Source organism: Sapajus apella, unplaced genomic scaffold (genome assembly GCF_009761245.1).
Source record: "Sapajus apella isolate SASKATOON/1434 unplaced genomic scaffold, GSC_monkey_1.0 scaffold17, whole genome shotgun sequence".
NCBI classification, from domain to species: domain Eukaryota; kingdom Metazoa; phylum Chordata; class Mammalia; order Primates; family Cebidae; genus Sapajus; species Sapajus apella.
The window spans coordinates 31,006,893-31,027,849 of NW_022436957.1; the positions used below are offsets into that span (position 1 = coordinate 31,006,893).

A 20,957-nucleotide genomic window follows, 5' to 3' on the forward strand; every position below is an offset into this window, starting at 1 on the left:
TTAAACAGAGTTACACACCACCGAGTTAAAATGAAGAATATTCAGTAGCTCTGATATTTGTGCAACTAAATAATTTTGATGTAAATATTTTATGTAAATATTTGGCACTTTCTGGTGTTTCTTTTAGTGTAATGACTATTGTCACTTGCATTTTAGTGATATGTAGCTGTTTATTTAAAAAGAAAGCAATTTATTTTAGAAGTACATACCACCTGATCACTTTAAATTAAGTATCAATATAAGCAAAGGCTCCAGAACCTTTACACTTCTGTTTTTATTGTTTCATTCAGGTTTGTACTGCCCAGAATGAAAATTGAACTAGTGTGCTAAATAATTGTATGTTGCATTAATAAAAGAAAAGAATGAACAAATAAGCCCAAACTGCAAATCAACTTGAGCAGTGTTATGTAATATATGAATCACAATCTGTTAGCAGGGGGTAAAATAGAAAGATTAAAAATAGAAATAATTTTTTCAAGCAATACTCAACATTTTTCCTTTTCTCTGTTCATTTAAATAACAATACATTTTTTTCTGTCCATGGTATTGTCTAAACAGTATCTGACTTAAAAGTTTAGAAATCACTTTGACACTAAGGATTGTATGTTATAACAAGACAACATTTCCTTCATACCTGTGCTACTGAAAACAGGCAGCAGTAACAGGCATTTGTTCAGAAATAATTATAAAGTTGTCTTTAGCTTAAATGATCTAGTAAAAACTCTGCATGACACTTTCTAGAGAAATTTTACCTATTTGAGAAAGTTGTAAATACCTTTGCAGTTAATAAAATTATTTCAAGATACATTTCCATTATCAATGGTTCATTTTATATTTTAATGTTTCAAATCAAAATAATATTTTCTTATTCTCTTCAACACTTCAGAATTTTTTTGTTTATAAACTTTTATAAAGTCCTTGAAAGATTTATTACAGAAAATACTATATTAATATCAAATTCACTTTATGATTTTCAAATTTTTCACTGTGTTAACAGACTTTTATTATTATTATTATTATTATTATTATTATTATTATTATTATTGAGATGGACTCTCGCTCTGTTGCCCAGGCTGGAATGCAATGGCACAATCTCAGCTCAGTGCAACCTCTGTTTCCCAGGGACAAGTGATTCTCCTGCCTAAGTCTCCCTAGTCGCTGGGAATACATGTGCCTGCCACCATGGCCAGATAATTTTTGTATTTTTAGTAGAGATGGGATTTCACCATGTTGTCCAGACTGGTCTTGAACTCCTAACCTTGACTGATCCACCTGCCACCAGCCGCTACTGTGTCTGGCCCAGACTTTCATATTTTATAGTTAAAACATATTTCCTCGACAAAAGAAAAATACAAGACAGAACAGTGTAATACGCTGACTTTTGCAAAGTAATATTGTTTTTCTTTATCAGTGATCTTTGAGTAAAACCTTTTCTTCCTATTTAATTTATTGCATTTAGTGACGTCAGACATCCTTGACTATTACTTCTATAGAACTCACTTGCATTTCTAATGTTGCTTTGTATTTACTAGTGTCTATTTCAGGTTTAAATTTTACATTGATCAAAGTTCTATCAATGTCAAAAAGAAGAAATTCTCTAATCTGAAATTTTGAAAAATATTTGGATTGCTGTCAGGTAGGAAGTATGTGGTACATGACTCAGGATTTGTGGAACAAAACGTAAATATCAATCCATTAAATTTGATTATTTCCCCATTCTCTTGGTTTACATCCTGCTGCAAAAATCCTAAGGTTAAACATTAATGCAGGTATGCAGCTTTGAGCCTGATACTTAATAATTTGTGAAATGTTTAAAGAATAATAATCAGGAGATATTTTTTAAATTTCTGAAATGTGTCATTATTCCCAGAGTGATAAAATATTTGGGTTTTTTTTCCAAACACACCTGACATTTACAGTGTACAAGAAAACAATGACATCCATATAAAAAGTTAGAAGAACTCAATGACCCAACTGAAAATGTAGTTATTTGTAAATACATTTAAACGTGAAATGACTGGTCACAACAACTACTTAAAGCCTTCTGTTTAGTTTACACTACATTCCATTGTGATATTTCTTCTTGCTTCTTTAGCTTTATACTTGATAACTGAGATGACAACTTTACAGGCTGATTAAGAATTATTTGGTCTGAAGATGAACTGCTATGATCTGAAATGAATTGTGTTACATTTAAGATTCCAGTGACCATCTTCATGCCAAGGTTGACTACATTTAAAATGAAAACTGTGAAAGAAGTTGAGGAATTTCCTGGTAGAATAAAGCAGGGGAGGAACACACTGCACAAGAGGTTGTAAGTGAGGAATTTGAAATCCAAACTGACCAGGAAGATGCAGGTTGGACGTAAAGTACAGTCTCCAAAAAAAGCCCAAACAGTAAAACATGGAAGAAGACACAAGGGAGATTCAGTGGGGACTCACTGATCTTCTCAGAAAATGTGTATTGAGTATTGTGGAAAAGGGTTTGATAGCATGGACTGTGGATATGGGTGGTCTAGACTGGAATCGTAGCTCTACCTAGGTGCTTGACTTCAGGACATTTACATAACCTTTCTGTACCTCAGTTTCCTCATCTGTTAAGTGAAGTTGGTAACCCCTGTAAAGCCATCAAATCAATGTTCAACATGTGGAAAATGCTTTATGAAGACTAGCCAAGATAACTATAGTCATCGCTATCATTGTAGTTATTGTTTCAACATTTTATTACCAGTAAGTGATCTAATAAATGAGAGATGAATAAGACAGAGTACCTAGTCTCAAAAAGCTCTATCTACTGAAGTTTTTCAGTTATGAGTTTAAAAGTAATTGATCTTTTAAAAAAGCCTTACATACATTTTTAAAATATAAAAGATAAATGTAAGTTACATAAAATATAAATGAATAAATGAATTACTGTCACTGAAGTTGTAATGGGGAATCAATCAGGATATATTGTGGTATTGTATTATTTATTCTTTGTTTTCTAATTACCTAATTATTAATAATTAAGCCTGTGACCTAGGGATAACCCAATGCTATCCAGTATTTTGCTAGAATGTTTTCATAAATCAGAGTATAAGGAGTTCCCTGTCTCTGTACCAACTTCATTATCTTTGATTTTTCAAACTTTTTAAAATCCAACAGAAAAATATTCAAGATATCCAAGAAGTGAAAATAAAAAATAAAATGTTAACTACAAAAATTTAGGAGTTTAAAGGTTGTAGATATGGAACATACATATTAGTGAAATAAGATTTACAGACATCAGAACTTGATTTAAATACCCGCGGGGTTGATAGTTGGTAAATTAGTGTTTCTACAAGAACATCTCTATAATCAGTTAATGAAATAATATGACTTCTTTATTAATAGTTTTAAAAATTAACATGCTAACAAAGAAGCTTTATGTTATTTATAGCAGAAGTTGAATAGCTGGTATAATTTTAAAGACAAACTGTGTTTTGAAAACTATGACCCACTCTTTAGCATTTCTAAAGTTGAGGCATAGGAACAAAGTTTGAGATCTTCTGAGAAAATATTTATGGCTACAGCGTGCTATGCAGATTGTTCTTTAATTCATTTTTCTATTTTTTAAAGAAAATTCAAGAACATGAAGGCTACCCATTGAATTGAGAAAAATATTATTGATGACTGTCTCTATGCATGGATAATAAAAATAATAGCCTCATTTATTAAACTTTTGTCACTTCAAACTTCAATCAAGTACTTTAAATGAACTTGGGAGAATACTTTAATTATAAATGGGGAGAGCTTAGACTAATTTCCAGGAGAGAACAGAGCAGATAGGAGTCTGGGGCCTGGAACTGCAACCATGAGTGAATGAGGAAGAGAGATCCTCTGTGAAGGAAGAAGGTCCAAGGACTGCTCTCTTGATATAAGAGAGACTCATTGATGGGAAGATTTAGTCCCAGGCCTGATGTGTTGGTTGTCTACTCTCAGCACACAAGAGTATCTGCTGCTTGTCAATGGAGTCTTCACTACTTGTGGGGAGTCACTACCTAACTGTGCAGTAGTGTCCCACCCCATCACCTCTGTGATGATACGTATTTGCCAGCTCCACTGGAACCCTGGGCCCCTGTCCCAGGAGAAGAAAGCCTGAGCAGTGGCAGAATTAGCCTTGAGAAAGATGAAAATGTGAGCAGCCAAAGGAATCATCCAGAAACCCATTGAGACTGCAGTAGAGCCATGTGAGTCAGGGAAGGTAGTGTTGGGAGGGGAGGAGGATGCCAAATATCAGACACCTCTGAAATACCCTCCCTTTTAGAGGAAGAGAGTGGAAATGAGGAACCCAGACCAGAAAAACAGATGTGTTACAAATATACATCTGGACTATAATCTTAAGTTCAGGTTCTGTGTAAATATTGTCATCCAGCCAACTACCCGTGTATTAGTTATTATAGTTTTGCCTCTATCATGTTCATATCCAATTACATAATAATATAATGATCAATATTTCCTTTGTTAGATAAATATTTTTAAATGGCAGCTTTCAAATGACTTTTCAAGTATATACCCTTGCAACATGGCACTGGCAGATGTGGCTTGTGTAATCACAAGTATTTGTAAGAAGGACCAATGTTGCACTCATCTGTAATCTGTAATGTCACAGAGGCACACATTTGAATTGCACGAACTGGGGGAGACATAACAAGTAATTGTCCCTGGCCTCCCTTTTAGCATATCCAGAAAAATATTGTTCTCTTTCATTCATCCCATATGCAATTATAAAAGCAGTTAGTAATTTTGAAAACTAGATTAAAAATTAAAGATATTAACTATTGTTAATGATGCTAGTGTTTAAAAATTGAAGTAATCTGTAAAACTCATGATTTCAAAAAGGAAAACAAAAATGTTGGTTACATTAGAGAATGCAGTGGTGAAGCAATAGTTTCACCTTGTGATTTATGATGGGAATGAGTCTCCTATAGGTTATATGAGGAAATAAGAAAAAAATTGCTAATATGACTTTAGCGGATGCTGTGGTTTATAGAAAATATGCTCATCCATTTTTTTTTAAAAGCATTAGTGAAAATTGAAGTCATTTTACTTGAGGTCCAGCAAATTGTATGACTTTCAAGAGAGATAAAATTTAAAAGGCATTTAGCAGGTATCCCTTCATCATCATGTCTTCTATTTCATTAATATCAGCTAATTTTGTTTTTAGCCCTACAGGAGTTATAATATGTTGTTAGGGCTGTGGAGCCCTGAGTATGGCAGGAGGCTTAGTATCTCTTCTCTGAGACTTTAAATGTCTATAGCAGCAAACCAAAACTCCCCCATGCATTTTCAAATACTACCTAAGGGGACATTATTGCCCCTGGTTATTTCCATACCTCATTTTCTTGCTCTTTGTTGGCACTGTCTCAACTATGTGACCCTTTCAAACTTACAAAGTTCTATACACATCTACAGCAAGATTATTGTTAGGTAGCCCCAACAGTCCCATTTTAATGGATGTCAAGATGGCTTTCAGGAGATTCTCCTTTTTTACCTAGTGGTTTATATGACTTCGACTTTTTTATTTATATTTTTAGGTATGGAATCCTTTGCTCAAAGTAGTTACATAGAAGTACAAATGAGTAAAACACATGTATTTAGTATTTTCCATTAAAATGTTGAGAGAGAGAGAGAGAGTGTGTGTGTGTGTGTTGGTGGTGGTTGGTGGGACTGTTGGCAGAGAAAATAAAGTAGCATGTTTTAAAAATAACAACCTTAATTCAAAAGGATGTGACTCTGACATGATAATTTCAGACCCCACATATGTAATGACATTTGTAAAAATTATCCCTTCCTGTATGTGGTATTTCTTAAATACTGCCCAGTAGGATACCCATTCTGCCTAAACCTGCCTAAGATAATGCTAAAGGTAAATGTCAAGAAACAGGGATGTTGAACAGTTTTCTCAGGCATGTTGGTATTAAAAATACACTGTGTTCTTTAACCTACCGCAGTTTAGAATGGCCTGAATCTGAAGTTTACAGAACACTAAGCTGAAGTAGAGTTGTAAACAGGGGTGTCACTGTTGAGATGGGATCAGAGAAAAGTGACAAAAACGCTCTTCTTGACCAAAATTTGGACAGACTACTCTGAGTTGTCTCCTCAGCAAGGCCTTGACCTTGGGTTTCTATGTCCATCCTTGCCAAATCTAGTCCTAGCAAGAATCTTGCTAAGTCAGTTTAGAGAAAATTCACCAAACTTCACATCGTCTGATCATCTGGCCTGCCTTTATCAAGAATCCTGTTAAGTCCATTTAGGAAGAACCTTCTTGCCCTTGATGTCTCTTTTTAGTAATTTCCATCCACTGACCTCCTTATGCTGCTCTTTGACTATATATTTCCTTTTATTTTTAACTTTTAAGTTCAAGGGTACATGTGCATGTTTGCTATATAGGTAAATTGTCTGTCATGGGGTTTGCTGTACAGATTATTTTGTCACTCAGGTAATAAGTATAGTACCTAATATGTTGTTTATAGATCCTCACCTTCTTCCCACCCTCCACCCTGAAGTAGGCCCCAGTGTCTGTTGCTCCCTTCTTTATGCCTATATGTACTCCAAATTTAGCTCCCACCCATAAGTGAGAACATGCAGTATTTGGCCCTCTGTTCCTGTGTTAGTTTGCTTAGGCTAATGGCCTCCAGTTCCATCCATGTTACTGCAAAGGACATGATCTCATTCTTTTTCATGGTTGCACAGCATTCTGTGGTGTGTATACATTCCACTTGCTTTATACAGTCCACCACTGATGGGCATTTAGGTTGATTCCATGACTTTGCTATTGTGAACAGTGCTAAGATGAACACATGCATGGATGTGTCATTATAGTAGAATGATTTATATTCCTTTGGGTGTATACCCGATAATGTGATTTCTGGGTTGAATGACAATTTTAAGTTCTTTTGGAAATTGCCAAACTGCTTTTGACAATGGCTGAACGAATCTATGTTTCCCCCAGCAGTGTACAAGCACTCCCTCCTCTTTACAACCTTACCAGCTTCGGCTGTCTTTTGACTTTTTAATAATACTTGGCTACAAATTTCTTATTGTCCTTGTTGCATTTGGAATTGAGCTCAGCTCTAAACTGAAATCTCTTTTCCCCTATTGTAATAGTTTCTGAATAAAACCTGTCTTTACCGCTTTAACTCATGTCTGGCTCTGGTTCTCTATAAAAGAACAGAGGCAAGAGGTGAGGTATCTTACCTAAAAGAACATTCTGCCAACTATGCATGCCAAATCTGGTAACTTATTCATTCTTTACTGCAACTGTGTAAATATGTGTGCTTATGTGTGTGCATGTATGTGTGTGTGTGGTGGATGGGTGTTCAGATAAATTGGAGACAATTTTATCTACTTTGCAGTATAATCACACAAATTAATAAATAATTTTATATATGTTAAACATTTAATAGACATGCAACAAAGATTTCCTGTTATTATAATGTTGTCAATAGGTAGGGCAGACAAGTAAATAAGGAAAATTGTGGTGGTCATTAATGGTAATTTAAGCAGGCTTATATCTTAAATGTTACACAGCTCTGACTTTTACCAGAAATTATTTTCAGTTCTTTTTTTTGACAACAATGTTATTAAGAATAATAAATGAGCTGCTTTAATACTTCCAACTCTCTTGTGTGTTTAATGCTAAGTCTTCAGAACACTTGTAGCCCACATTATGCCTAAAATTATCCCTTGACAAACATTGGTCTTTTTTCATAATGAAAATATATAAAAGTGAAATGTATTCCATAAAATAGGCTTCCTCAGCCTCTGACCTCTCCTCCTCTTGAGGACCCTGATGCTTTAGAGATCATTTAATTTAGGAAACAAAATAGATACCACCACATGACTTTTCATGCGTTTTCTCCTCTTTTCCCCTTATTGTATCCTTAGGAAATGAGAAAAATGTGTAGATATCAGGGTATGAGAGTCATTCCTCATCACAACTCACTTTACTTTTGATCCTTGAGGAAAAGGGAGATACTGAATTCGTTCACGGGGAAACTGGTCAAATCCAGATGTTAAGTCTGTGTGTTTTCCCCTGCCATCTTGTTTCTTTCTCATATAGTCTCCACTAGTCTTCTAGATCTTCAGAGTGACTTAAGATTTCTAATATCTACTTGAGTATAGCCTCCCAGGGACTGGAAAGTAACCTGGATATATTCAGTAGCTTATTTACATCATTGGATTATCTAAAATAAATTTAAAAACAGACTTTACATAGGACAATAATTAGTTTACAAGTGCCCTAGAAAATTAAAATGAAGAGAAAGTAAATTCATCCCTTTCTGTAGCCTGGTTTTATACCCAGTATGATCTGCCTTGCCACTCAAAGACTTTCAGCTTTGGCAACACACAAGAGGACTATCAAGGGAGTTTATTGACTTAAAAGAGGTTGAAAATACAGCTCAGGTGCGGTGGTTCACGGCCTGTAATCCCAGAACTCTGGGAGGCTGAGACAGGTGGATCATCTGAGGTTAGGAGTTCAAGACCAGTCCGACCAACACGGAGAAACCCCATCACTAGTAATAATACAAAAATTAGCCAGGTATGGTGGCAGGCACCTGTAATCCCAGCTACTCAGGAGGCTGAGGCAGGAGAATCTCTTGAACCTGGGAGGAGGAGGTTGTGATGAGCCAAGATCACGCCATTGCACTCCAGCCTGGGCAAGAAGAGTGAAACTCCATCTCAAAAAAAATAGAAGAAGAGGAAGAAAAGGAAGAGGAGGAGGAGGAGGAGGAGGAGGAAGAATAAGAAGAAGAAGAAGAAGAAGAAGAAGAAGAAGAAGTAGAAAGGAGAAGAAAGGAGAAGAAAGAAGAAGAAGAAGACGAAGAAGAAGAAAAGAAGAAGAAGAAGAAGAAGAAGAAGAAGAAGAAGAAGAAGAAGAAGAAGAAGAAGCAGAAGCAGCTGAAAATACTTAATTAAGTAAGCCTACTGCACCATGGCATGCCTGTGCATTCTTCAACATTCTTCCCATGAAAAGGTGGTGTTTATGTTGCCTTTCTGATATCCAGATCAACACAGTGACTCTCTTGATACCAACAGAACATCACTGAAGTGATGTTGAAATTCTGTACTTAGGTCAGAAAATGTCATGCATCTTCTGCCTGGTTTTCTTGTAATACACTCCCTTGGAAAACCAGTCACCACATACAAAATCCAGCTACTTGGGACATCCATTAAAGAAAGACTGTACCCAGGCACCACTATTGAAAGCCCTAGCAGAACATCTAGCATTGTGAACATGGCTAATGTGTGATTGTACTCTTATGAGAGAATATCAGTTATTAAAATATACCCTAAGTCCACACATCAAATGTAGTTAATGAGAAAAATTCCATTTGCTACTGAGCACTTTTTAAAACTATATCACTATTACTAATATCTATGAATGCATTATTATGTTTTCTGAGCCAAAGTTGAACAAAATTAGTCTACATAAGTTATACTGTTGATATTTCTGGATTACTTAAAATTTCTAAGTAATTCACTAAATATAAGAAGATCATCAGAGTTCAAGGCAGAAGTCAAGTTTTATTTGATATTTTGAATTGATTTGATATATATGATTCTATATCATCAAATTCCTGTCAAATGCATTTATTCTCAAGGAAAATCTTTGTTGAAAGCTAAAAAGTAGATCTATTTTCTTTTAAGATTGTTTTTAAAATACTTGCTGTATTAGTTCATTCTCACAATGCTACCAAAAACTACCTGAGATGGTAATTTATGAAGAAAAAAGCTTTAATTGACTCTCAGTTCCACAGGCTGTACAGAAAGCTGGGAGGCCTTCAGGAAGCTTACAATCATGGCAGAAGGGTGAAGAAAAGTAATCATGCATTCACATAGTGGCAAGAGAGAGAGAAGGAGGGAGTGCTACACTAAACAACTGGATATTGTGAGAGCTTATTCACTATCATAAAGACATCAAGGATGAAATCCACCCCCATGATCCAATCACCTCCGACCAAGTCCCTCCCTCAACAATGGAATTACAATTCAACATGAGATTTGGGTGGGGTCACAGAGCTAAACCATATCCCTTGCAAACACTTGAATAAAAGATAAAAAAAGCTGCATCTAATTTGAATCAAGTGCCTAACAATATGTTAAAAATATTAATTAAAAGTGAACTCAGTCATTAAGTATAAAGCAGAATTGTTGCTGCTATTTTGTTTCTTCCATACAAATATATTGCCATACTTGCCTATTTTATCATATATATTTTTAAAAATCCTAGGGCATAAGAAAGCAGACTTTATTACATTAAAATCTGATTTATACATCATATACATTTTGGTAGTATCCATAACCCAATTATCATAAATGCATTAAGAACATCAAGAGGCACAATAACAATACATAATTAAACCAAATGGCAGTCTCAAAATAGTAATTTGTAATTGCCTTATTGTTCTCTAAAGGTCTAGGGAATGTAGAAAGGTAATCTGGAAATCAATTTGGAATTGGATTGAGAAAAAAATGAGTAACTGTGAGGGAATAAAGAAAGTGACAATTGTGATTCTAATTTATTACTGGGAGAAGGCTGAGACTTAAATTTAATATTGTCACTTTTATCACTGGAAGTGTCATGTTCACCCTATTAACTGTAAACTATTAACAACAGCATTACTATTGATGCAGTAGAGTTCATCCAAGTTAGGATAATATTATCCCAAAAATTAGAAGAAAGAGTTATACTGGCATGTGAATCCAACTGTATATTCGGTAGAATGTGACATGTCCCTGTTCTTCCTTATCTTTTTTCTGACCCTAAATATGGGCCTGTGGTCTATGTCTCTGCAGAGAGAGTTTCCACTCCAATTTAAAAACAAAGTAGACTAATTATATATTTTTTTCAATTTAGACAGAAATAATCATAACATTCTTACAGAAAACTCATACATTTCACTTTAGGTCTTTATTGAGAGTTTTCCCTTGTGGGTGTCATTCAGAATTTTTAGACTTTATGATTATATTCTCTTATAATTGATGACTGAATTACTTAATTTTATCTGTCAAAAGCAATAATAAGTGAGGTAATGGAGAAAGGAACTTATGTTATTTTTAATGGAAATAATTTATTTGCTCTATTTCATCAAATTACATGCAGGATAATATTAGAGGATGATTAATTAACAAGGACACAAAATAATAGCTTAATAACTCTGAACTCTATGGGTTTTTCTACAGCCAAGAAAGAATGAATATGATTTTATTTTTTAAAGGCACATACAAGTTATGAAATCTGTTCAACATATTATATTTTAGGTAGAGTTTATCCAATATGTTTAGTTGATTTTCACCTACACTGGAAACTTGCAATGCAGAATGTCTAAAATAGATTCCCAGTAGCAAATGCTCTGGTTAAACGCCAATGTTATGTTGGTCAGGTGAACATACAGAAGGAGATGAAGGAAAATTGATATCTTAGTCAAGAGGCAAATTGATCAGAGTCGACAAGTAAGATAATACAACCTATTGCCTACTAAATAAGTAGAAATTCACTTTTGCACTCCTAATTGCAAAGGGAAGATTTTAAACCTGGACCAACTAGGAAAAGTCATGCAAAACATTTAATCAATTAGTAAAGGAGCTGAGTTTTCATTCATGGCCATAACTGTGTTTCTTTGGAGCAGATTAGCCCATTAAAAGGTCCTGTAGATTACAATAAAGAATTTATCTTTAAACTGTTCCATACATACAGATAATAGTTTTAACCAATGAATAAGGATAAGAATTGTCACAACATAACTTCATGATTGCTCTTTTAAAAGTTTTATAAAATCTATTATTAGAAATAGTAATTAGTTATATATGCCACAATTCCCCAGAAACCCAGGAAGTACATCAAGGCTCTCTTTTTTGTCTAAGTATGCTCCAAGGCAAATTTATATTCAATAATTACTGAATGTATCACCAATTTATTTGCTACTTATTGTAGAAAACAACGTGCTTGAGGATTTTTTTTCTAAGTATACTTATTAAGCATCTCTTACATTTTGATACTTTTCTGGTTGCTGGGGACACAATGGTTGAATAAGATGGTTATAATTGCTGCCCTTATTGAACTCAGGCCAATGGTGATAGTGTGACCAAATTGCAGACAATGGGCTCAGGATGCTCCCGGATAGGATGTGTTCTTCCAGGCCTTTGGTCCCTCACTCACCCAATAATGGGGAAGAGGACCCCCGCTGGGCACGGTGAGCTCGTTTAAGTAAATATCAGACCCCAAAGAGTTTTGCAGAAAGTCATTTATTTAGGCAGAGAGAGAGAAAAAGAGATACAGCAAGCTCCCAAGCTGTGGTGGGAGGGGATTCAGAGATGGAGTACGCACAGATGTGGGTGAAGGCGACTTTTAACCTGAGAGTTCTTCCCCCCCATTCAAGTTTTCTGTCCTATGAAAGGAGTTCCTATAAGCTTCCGCTGGAGTGATTGATCTTTGATTCTGACATTTGATTTGTTTCTTGGCCCACAGTCCTCCCATAGCTTTTCAAGGGCTTTTCTAAGCAAAGGGAGCTCACCTGGGCAGTCTATCTTCCCATGCCTGCAAAAGTTAAACAAAGACTTCTAAGCTCCTGGATGGAGACGTCAAAGAATGCAGACTGGGCATGTCGCTGGGAAGTTCTTGCCTTTGAAACCACGTCCCCTGTGGACCAGGGAAGAGAATACATTCCCTCAGTAGGAGATATTGCAAAATTAAAGATAACGCCACAAAGCGTTACTAAAGAGAACAATGGTGTGCTGTTGTTCGAGGAACATACGTATTCCTCACTATCTAGTATGTTTCCAGAAAGAAATCACATTTAAATTAAGACCTGAGGAGTAAGTAGAAGTGTTTAAATCAATGCATATTGTAGCATTGTGATGTTCTGCCCGGATCTCCTTTCATGAAGGAAGGACTTACATCTTTAGCTAGGAAAAATGAAGCGGGCTGACAGCATCAAGCTGTCAGGCCCCTCCAGAAATTAGATAAATCTTTGGACAAAGAGAGTTGCTTTATCCAAATTTTTCAATTTGCATTTCTTTACTATTTTTCCTGATTTATCTGGCTAGGACTTTCAGCACTACATTGAATAGAAGTGGTGAGAGTAGGCATCCTTGTCTTTTTCTAGTTCTTACAGGGAATGCTCTCAGCTTTCCCCTATTAAGTTTGATGTTGGTTCTGGATTTGCCATATGTGGCTTTTATTCTTTTGAGATATGTTCCTTCAATGCCTAGTTTGTTTAAGGTTTTTATCATTAAGGAATATTGGATTTTATCAAAAGCTTTTTCTGCATCTCTTCAGATGATCATATGGTTTTTGTTTCTAACTCTGCTTATGTGTTGAGTCACATTTATAGATTTGTGAATATTGAACCATTATTGCGACCCTGGAATAAAACCTACTTTATGTGATAAACTATCTTTTTGATGTTCCATTGAATTATATTTGCTGGTACTTTGTTGAGAATTTTTATATCTATGTTCATCAGAGATGTTGGCCTGTAGTTTTCTTTTTTTGTTGGTGTCCTTGCCTGTTACCAGGGTTATATTTATTTTATAGAATGAATTAGGCAGGAATTTCTCCTACATGATTTTTGGAATAATTTCAGTAAGATTGGTACAAGTTCTTCTTTGTATGTCTACTAAAACTCAGCTGTGAATGGAAGATTTTTATTACTGATTAAATTTCATTAATTATTATTGGTATGTTTAGGATTTCTTTTCTTTCTGGTTCAATGTCAGGAGATTGTATGTTTCCAGAAATGTATCCCCTTTCTCTAGGTATATAGCATTAATAAAGTCTACAGTAGTATACAGTAATATCCTAGACCTTCATATTCATTCATAACTCACTCACTGATTCACCCAGAGCAACTTCTGGTCTTGCAGGCTCCATTCATTATAAGCACTTTATACAGGTGTACCATTTTTATCTTTCATGCCATATTTTTACCGTACCTTGTCTATGTTTAAATGTCTTTAGATACACAAATACGTACCCTTGTGCTACAATTGTTTACACTATTCAGTTCAGTAACATGCTGTACAGTTTTGTAGCCTGGGAGCAATAGGTCCCATCCTATAACCTAGCTGTATAACAAGCCATACCATCTAGTTCTGTGTAAGGACACTCTATGATGTTCACACAATGATGAGGTTGCCTAATAATGCATTTCTCTAAATGTATCCCCATTGTTAAGTGATGCATGACTATACGGATTTCAAACAAAATGCAGTATTAGATGATCTGAGACTATAAAAGATACTAATTAAAGTATAAGAGAAATCCTGTTTATTGCCTAAGGAGCACATTTCTAACTGGCTGGGGCTATAAGGCAGATACATTAAAAGTAGAGAAATAATTCCTTGTTTTAGATATAATGACATATGTTTGTTCAACCTTGTTCTTCAACTAAATGTAACAAAAAGTACCAAATTGATGAAAATAGCTATTGAAATACTCTGAAAAGTAATTGTAGCAAGCAGGTTCATTTAGAAAACCAGAACTCAAAGTAATGCTGATTCAATGATAAGTTTCCTATGTTTGCTTTTTTTCCTCTATTGTGCCCAGGCCTGGAAAAAAATATAACTCAAACCCCAGAACTGAGCACCATTTGAGACCAGAAAAGATCCAAGAGATTTCTCATTTATATTATTTGAGAAGTGTACAAGAGTCTCACTAAAGATCAGAGCTACTGGGGAAAATGGCAGTTTTATTTTATTTTGTTTCCCCTAATCTTTTCTACTCAAGCAGGCAATCTCAAGGCAGGAAAAGATGTGGCAATGATAAAATCAGTGACACTGAATAGGCCCTAAATTCCGCAGGAAGGGAAACTATCTCTGACCAGGAAAAAATGTAATACAAAAATTGTGAAGAGACTCTTCGTTGCTTTTTCCTGTCTCATCATCTCATTCCTTGGCAACAGAGATAGATAAAACCATTAGAAGTACATAACAAAACTCCAGTTTGTAGTCAGACATCCACAGAAGAGGGGCATTGAGATCTGGCATGCATTGAGGAGAAGAGCAGAAAGAAAAACCTCAACAAAGTTATAACATGAGGTTGAGGCTGAACTCAGGTACTCATTAACAAACTGCTCATGTATCAATCTGATAATATATATCATATCAAAAGCTTTTCAGATTGAACTAGGGGCTAGACCACCAGCCAGGCTGTAGACTGTCCACTGGTTGTCACATAAAACTAAAGAACACTGCAAACACATTGAAAATGAACTGAAATTGAGCTGGGCATGGTGGCTCATACCTGTAATCCCAGCCAAAGGGGTTGGAGGCCCCAGGGGCTGAGGCGGGTGGATCACTTGAAGTCAGGGGTTTGAGACCAGGCTGGCCAACATGGTGAAATCTTGTCTCTACTAAAAAATAGAAAAATTAGCTGGGTGCAGTGGCAGGTGCCTATAATCCCAGCTACTTGGGAGGCTAAGGCTGGAGAATCACTTGAACCCAGGAGGCAGAGGTTGCACCATTGCACTCCAGCCTGGGAGACAGAGCAAGACTCCGTCTCATTAAAACAAAACAAAACAAAAAAACCCTGAAATTAGAATATCAGTACACAGAAGACAGATTAGAAATTTTAGTCTGTTCTTAAATAAGATAATTATCTGCTGAAACAGAAAAGACAACAACAAACATTTTCTTTAGGAATAAAAGCATAACAAAGCATAACATAGTATTCAAAATACAGAGGATAAAATTCAAAATCATTTGCCATATAATGAAATAGAAAATTTTCATAAACTTTCAAGGGAAAAGATAACTAAAAGCAGCCAATTCTGAGATGAAACTGCTCTCACCAAAGGCTTTAACTGCTCTAATCACATTATAAGAAGTAAGATAAGACATTCTTGAAATGAATGTAAAGTCAGCACATGTCAACATGCAAATGGAAGTAAAACAAAATAACTGAAACATAAATTCACTGGAATTTCTCAGCAACAGAGCATAAATGACAGAATGAAGAGCCAGTGAACTTGAAGATAAATCAATAGCAAGCATCCAATTTGAACAACAGAGAAAAAGAGATATTAAAAAAAAAAAACAGAGTTTTTACAACATGTGGGACAACATAAAAAGGTATAGGAGTTGTGTCATTACTGTAACATAGCTAGCCTAAAGTTAGAACCTGAGCAATGCCATTTTATACAAGACAAAGCTGTTTTCCAAAATTAAGTTGTAATGGCTGCCCCATTCTTCTCACAATAGCTGCTGGCCTTGGCTTCTGTAAATAAAACTGCTAGTTTGCTCTGCAAAATAACTACTATGTAAAGCTGCTTAAACTTTGCTTATCAGTAACTGCTCTCTGTGGCCCTAATGTGACAGGCAAGCAGTCCTAACCCACGCCATCTTGGCTCCTGCGACTTGTAATAAGTAACTAAGGTCTGTGATTTCCACCTTACCCAAATAATGTGTAAACAAATGTTTATCTTGACTTCTGTAAACCACTTAAGTAACAAAGGGAATGACAAAAGCCCCCTGACCCTTGGAATATCCGGAGCCCTCGTCTCCGCCCAGGAGGTGATTTACAGAATCCACTAGCCCTCGGAATGTCTGAAGCCTTTTCATCCCCATCCCCGCTCCTCACACCCCCACTCCCAAGGTGGTTTTTCGGGTATAAAAAGTCTTGGCACCCTCCTTTCGACGCCACAGGTTGGAGAGACGTGAGTCCTCTGTGGTCGCTGGCATAATAAATGACTCTGCAATCTGGCATACTTTTGTCTTGGTGTTAATTTTCTATGCTCGGTCCAGTATAATATTAACATTCTAGGAGAAGGGGATGAAGAGTGGTTCTGAAAACATATTTGAAGAAGTAATGCCTGAAATTTTTTCAAATTTGGGGAAATACTTTTAAAAATGCATATTCTAGAATGTAACACCTCAAACACAACAAACTCATAGAAACTCATGCTGAGGAAACCACAAAAAATATATAGTAAGAAATATATATATATATATACACATATATATGTGTATATATATAAAATATAATAGAGAAAATAAATGACATGCTAAAATACTCAAATAATACCAAAAAAAGGGAGAAACGTGGAAACACAGAAAGAAAAAGAAAAGGAGGAAAAGTTAAATTAGGAAGAGAACAAGAGTGGGAAAAACAAGCCGAAGAACAAGAACAACAACAACAGCAAAGCCACCTGGGGGAACAAACAAAAAATATTAAAATGGTAGCCCTAATGGTGCCATGGCTCACACCTGTAATCCCAACACTTTGGGAGGCTGAGGCTGGTGGATCACTTGAGGCAAGGAGTTTGAGACCAGCCTGGCCAACATGGTGAAACCCTATCTCTACTGAAAATACAAAAATTAGCCTGGTGTGGTGGCAGGCGCCTATAATCCCAGCTACTTGGGAGGCTGAGGCAGTAGAATCACTTGAACCCAGGAGGCAGGTTGCTGTGAGCCAAGATTGTGCCATTGCATTCCAGCATGGGTAACAAAAGTGAAATTCCATTTAAAAAAAAAAGGTAGCCTTAACTAATCAATAAAAATTCAATACAGGTATATATGAACTGAAAAGATTAGCAAAGATTTGTACACTGAAACAATAAAACATCACAGAAATAAATTAAGGAAGGCACAAATAAATGAAAACACATTCTGTTATCATAGATTGGAAGATTTAATTTTCTTACGAGGACAATGACACACAAAGGAATCTACAGATTCAATGTAACCTTTATTAAAATCCCAATAATGTTCTTGCAAAAATAGAAAACCTATCCTAAAATTCATATAGAATCATAAGGGACCCCAAATAACCAAAACATTCTTGAAAAAGAAGAATGAAGTTGAAGGATCACATTTCTTGATTTAAAAATATTATGCCAGGCCAGATGTGGTGGCTCACACCTATAATCCTAGCACTTCAGGAGTCCGAGGCAGGTGGATCACGAAGTCAGGAGTTTGAGACCAGCCTGTCCTACATGGTAAAACCCTGTCTCTACTAAAAATACAAAAACAAGCCAGGCGTGGTGAGGGGTGCCTGTAATCTCAGCTACTCGGGAGGCTGAGGCAGGACAACTGCTTGGAACTGGAAGGCAGAGGTTGCAGTGAGCCGAGATCACACCACTGCATAACAGCCTAGGTGAAAGGGCAAAACTCCATCTCAAAAAAAAAAAGTTATTACAATTTTATGATTACACAAATATATATCAAAACATCACATTATATGCCCACAAATATGTAAAACGATTTCATGTCAGGTAAAAACAAAATAAAACTTAAAAAAAATAATTACAAACTTACATTAATCAAAACAGACTAATATTGGCATAAAGAAAGTCATAGATTAATGGAATAGAATAAAAAGTCAGCCTGGAAATAAACCCTAACAGGTCAAATGATTTTCGGTAAAGGTGCCAATACCATAAGATAAAGAAAATGCAGTCTTCTTATAGATGATTTTGGAAAAACTAGATATCCATAGGCAAAGGTGAAAAGTTAAATTCTTACTTTATATCCTATACAAAAATTAACTCAAAATAGATCAAAGACATAAACATTAGACATAAAACTATAAAACCATTAGAAGAAAACTTTCATGACTATGAATTTGGCAATGATTTCTTGGACATGACACTGAAAGCTCAGATAACATTAAAAAAAGTAATTTGGACACCTCAAAAATTTAAAAATTTGTAATTCAAAGCACCCTAACAAGAGAGTAAAAAACTCCAAATAACTTAGAAAATAAATAACACAACTGTATATAATCCAGCCATCAAACAAAAATTATAAGATAAATTAGTAAATATCTTGAACTAAATAAAAGTGAAAATGAAGTATATCAAACTTTGAGGGAAGCAGCAAAAACAGTACTCAGAGCAATATAAAGATGTATATTATATATTACATATATAATATTAAATTATTATATTGAAATATCAGAGTCTTATTCAACATTCTAATACCTAATATAAAACCATATGAAGAAATATGTTATACAGGTAAAAGTAACTACATAGGCAAATATAAAACGTGGTATAAATGTATCTTATGCTTATAAACTTTTTTTCCTATCTTATTTGAAATATGCTGAATAAAGCAATCAATATGAATTTGTGCTAAAGGGTACACAAGATATAATTTGAACTACAATAACAGCATGGAAATATAGAGATGGAGCTATATAGGAACAATTTTTTACACTACAGAAATTACATAATCTGAATAAGATAGATATAAGGTAAAATGTTGATTATCATCTCCAGAATAACCACTAAGAAAACAGCTCAAAAATATACAAAGAATTAACAAGTATGTCTAAATGCTACACTAGAAAATATCTATTTAATGTAAAATAAAGAAAGATATAGAAGGTCAAAATAGACATAAATCACATAAAAAACAAATAGCAGAACAGCAGACATGAATCTCAACTTACTATTTAAATAAATGTAAATAGATTAAAAACTCTAATTAAAAGTCAGAGATTGGCAGAATTTTTTCTTTCTTTTTTTTAACTTTTATTTTAAGTTCAGGGCTACATATGCAGGTTTGTTACATAGGTAAATGTGTGTCATGGGGGTTTGTTGTGCAGATTAATTCATCACCCAGGTATAAAAGCTAGTACCCTCTCCCTCCTCCGAGCCTCCACCCTCCAATAGGCCCCAATGTGTATGGTTTCCTTCTATGTGTCCATATGTTATCATTTGTCTCCCAGTTATAACGGAGAACTGCAGTATTTCATTTTTTTGTTCTGGTGTTAGCTTGCTAAGGATAATGGCCTGTAGCTCCATCCATGTCCCTGCAAAGGGCATGATCTCATTCTTTTCTATGGCTGCACAGTATTTCATGATGAAAATGTACCACATTTTATTTATCCAGTCTATCATTAATAGGCATTTAGGTTGATTCCATGTCTTTGATATTGTAAATAGTGCTGCAGTGAGCATAGGCATACATACATGTGTCCTTAGAATGATTTACGCTCCTTTGGGTATATACCCAGTAATGGGTATTGTGGTTGAACGGTATTTCTGTCTGTAGTTCTTTGGGGACTTGTCACACTGTCTTCTACAATGGTTCAACTAATATACGGTCCCCAAAACAGTGTATAAGCATTCTTTTTCTCTACCACCTCATTAGTATGTTATTTTTTGACTTTTTAATAATAGCCATTCCAACTGGTGGGAGGCAGTATCTCATTGTGGTTCTACTGTAAAGACACATGCATGTGTATGTTCATTGCAGCACTATTCACAACAGCAACAATATCAAATCAACCTAAATGCCCATCGATGGTAGCCTGGTCATTCTTTGTAGTAATATACGTCATGCAATACTATTCAACCATAAAAAGAATATGATCGTGTCTTTGCAGGATCATGAAGAACTGGATGCTATTATTCTTAGCAAACTAATGTAGGAACACAAAACCATATACCACATGTTCTCATAAGTGGGAGCTGAATGTTGAGAACACATGGACACATAGAAGGGAACAACATACAATGGGGCCTATCGGCAGGTGGAGGGTGCTGGGTGGAAGAATAGAGAGGATGAGAAAAAAATAACTGATGGGTACTAGGCTTAATAACTGGGTGACAAAATACTCTATACAGCAAACTCCCATGACACCAGTTTCCCTATAGCAAACCTGCACCTGTACCCCTGATGTTAAAGGTTAAATTATTTTTTAAAAGTAAATTTATGCAATAAAGTAGGCTGTATTCCTTGGATCCATGGTTAGTTCAACATACACAAATAAATCCATGTGATTCACCATATAAACAGAATTAAAAACAAAAACCATGTGATGATCTCAATAAATGGAGAAAAAGCTTTTGATAAAATCCAGTATAGCTTCATGATAAAAACTCTCAACAAACTAGAAATTGAAGGAACATATATCAAAATAATAAGAACATCTATGACAAACCTATAGCCAACATCATATAGAATGGGAAGAAGCTGGAAGCATGT

The 20,957-nt window shown here is 35.2% G+C and overlaps 1 long non-coding RNA gene across 1 annotated transcript; it reads right to left on the bottom strand.

The window, feature by feature from the left end:
• Positions 1-1,160: 1,160 nt before the first annotated feature.
• Positions 1,161-19,639, bottom strand: LOC116556564. Its single transcript, XR_004271073.1, has 3 exons — positions 19,520-19,639; positions 9,780-9,782; positions 1,161-1,174 (listed from the first exon to the last, which is right to left on the bottom strand). It is a non-coding gene; the product is annotated as an uncharacterized LOC116556564 (long non-coding RNA).
• Positions 19,640-20,957: the final 1,318 nt, after the last annotated feature.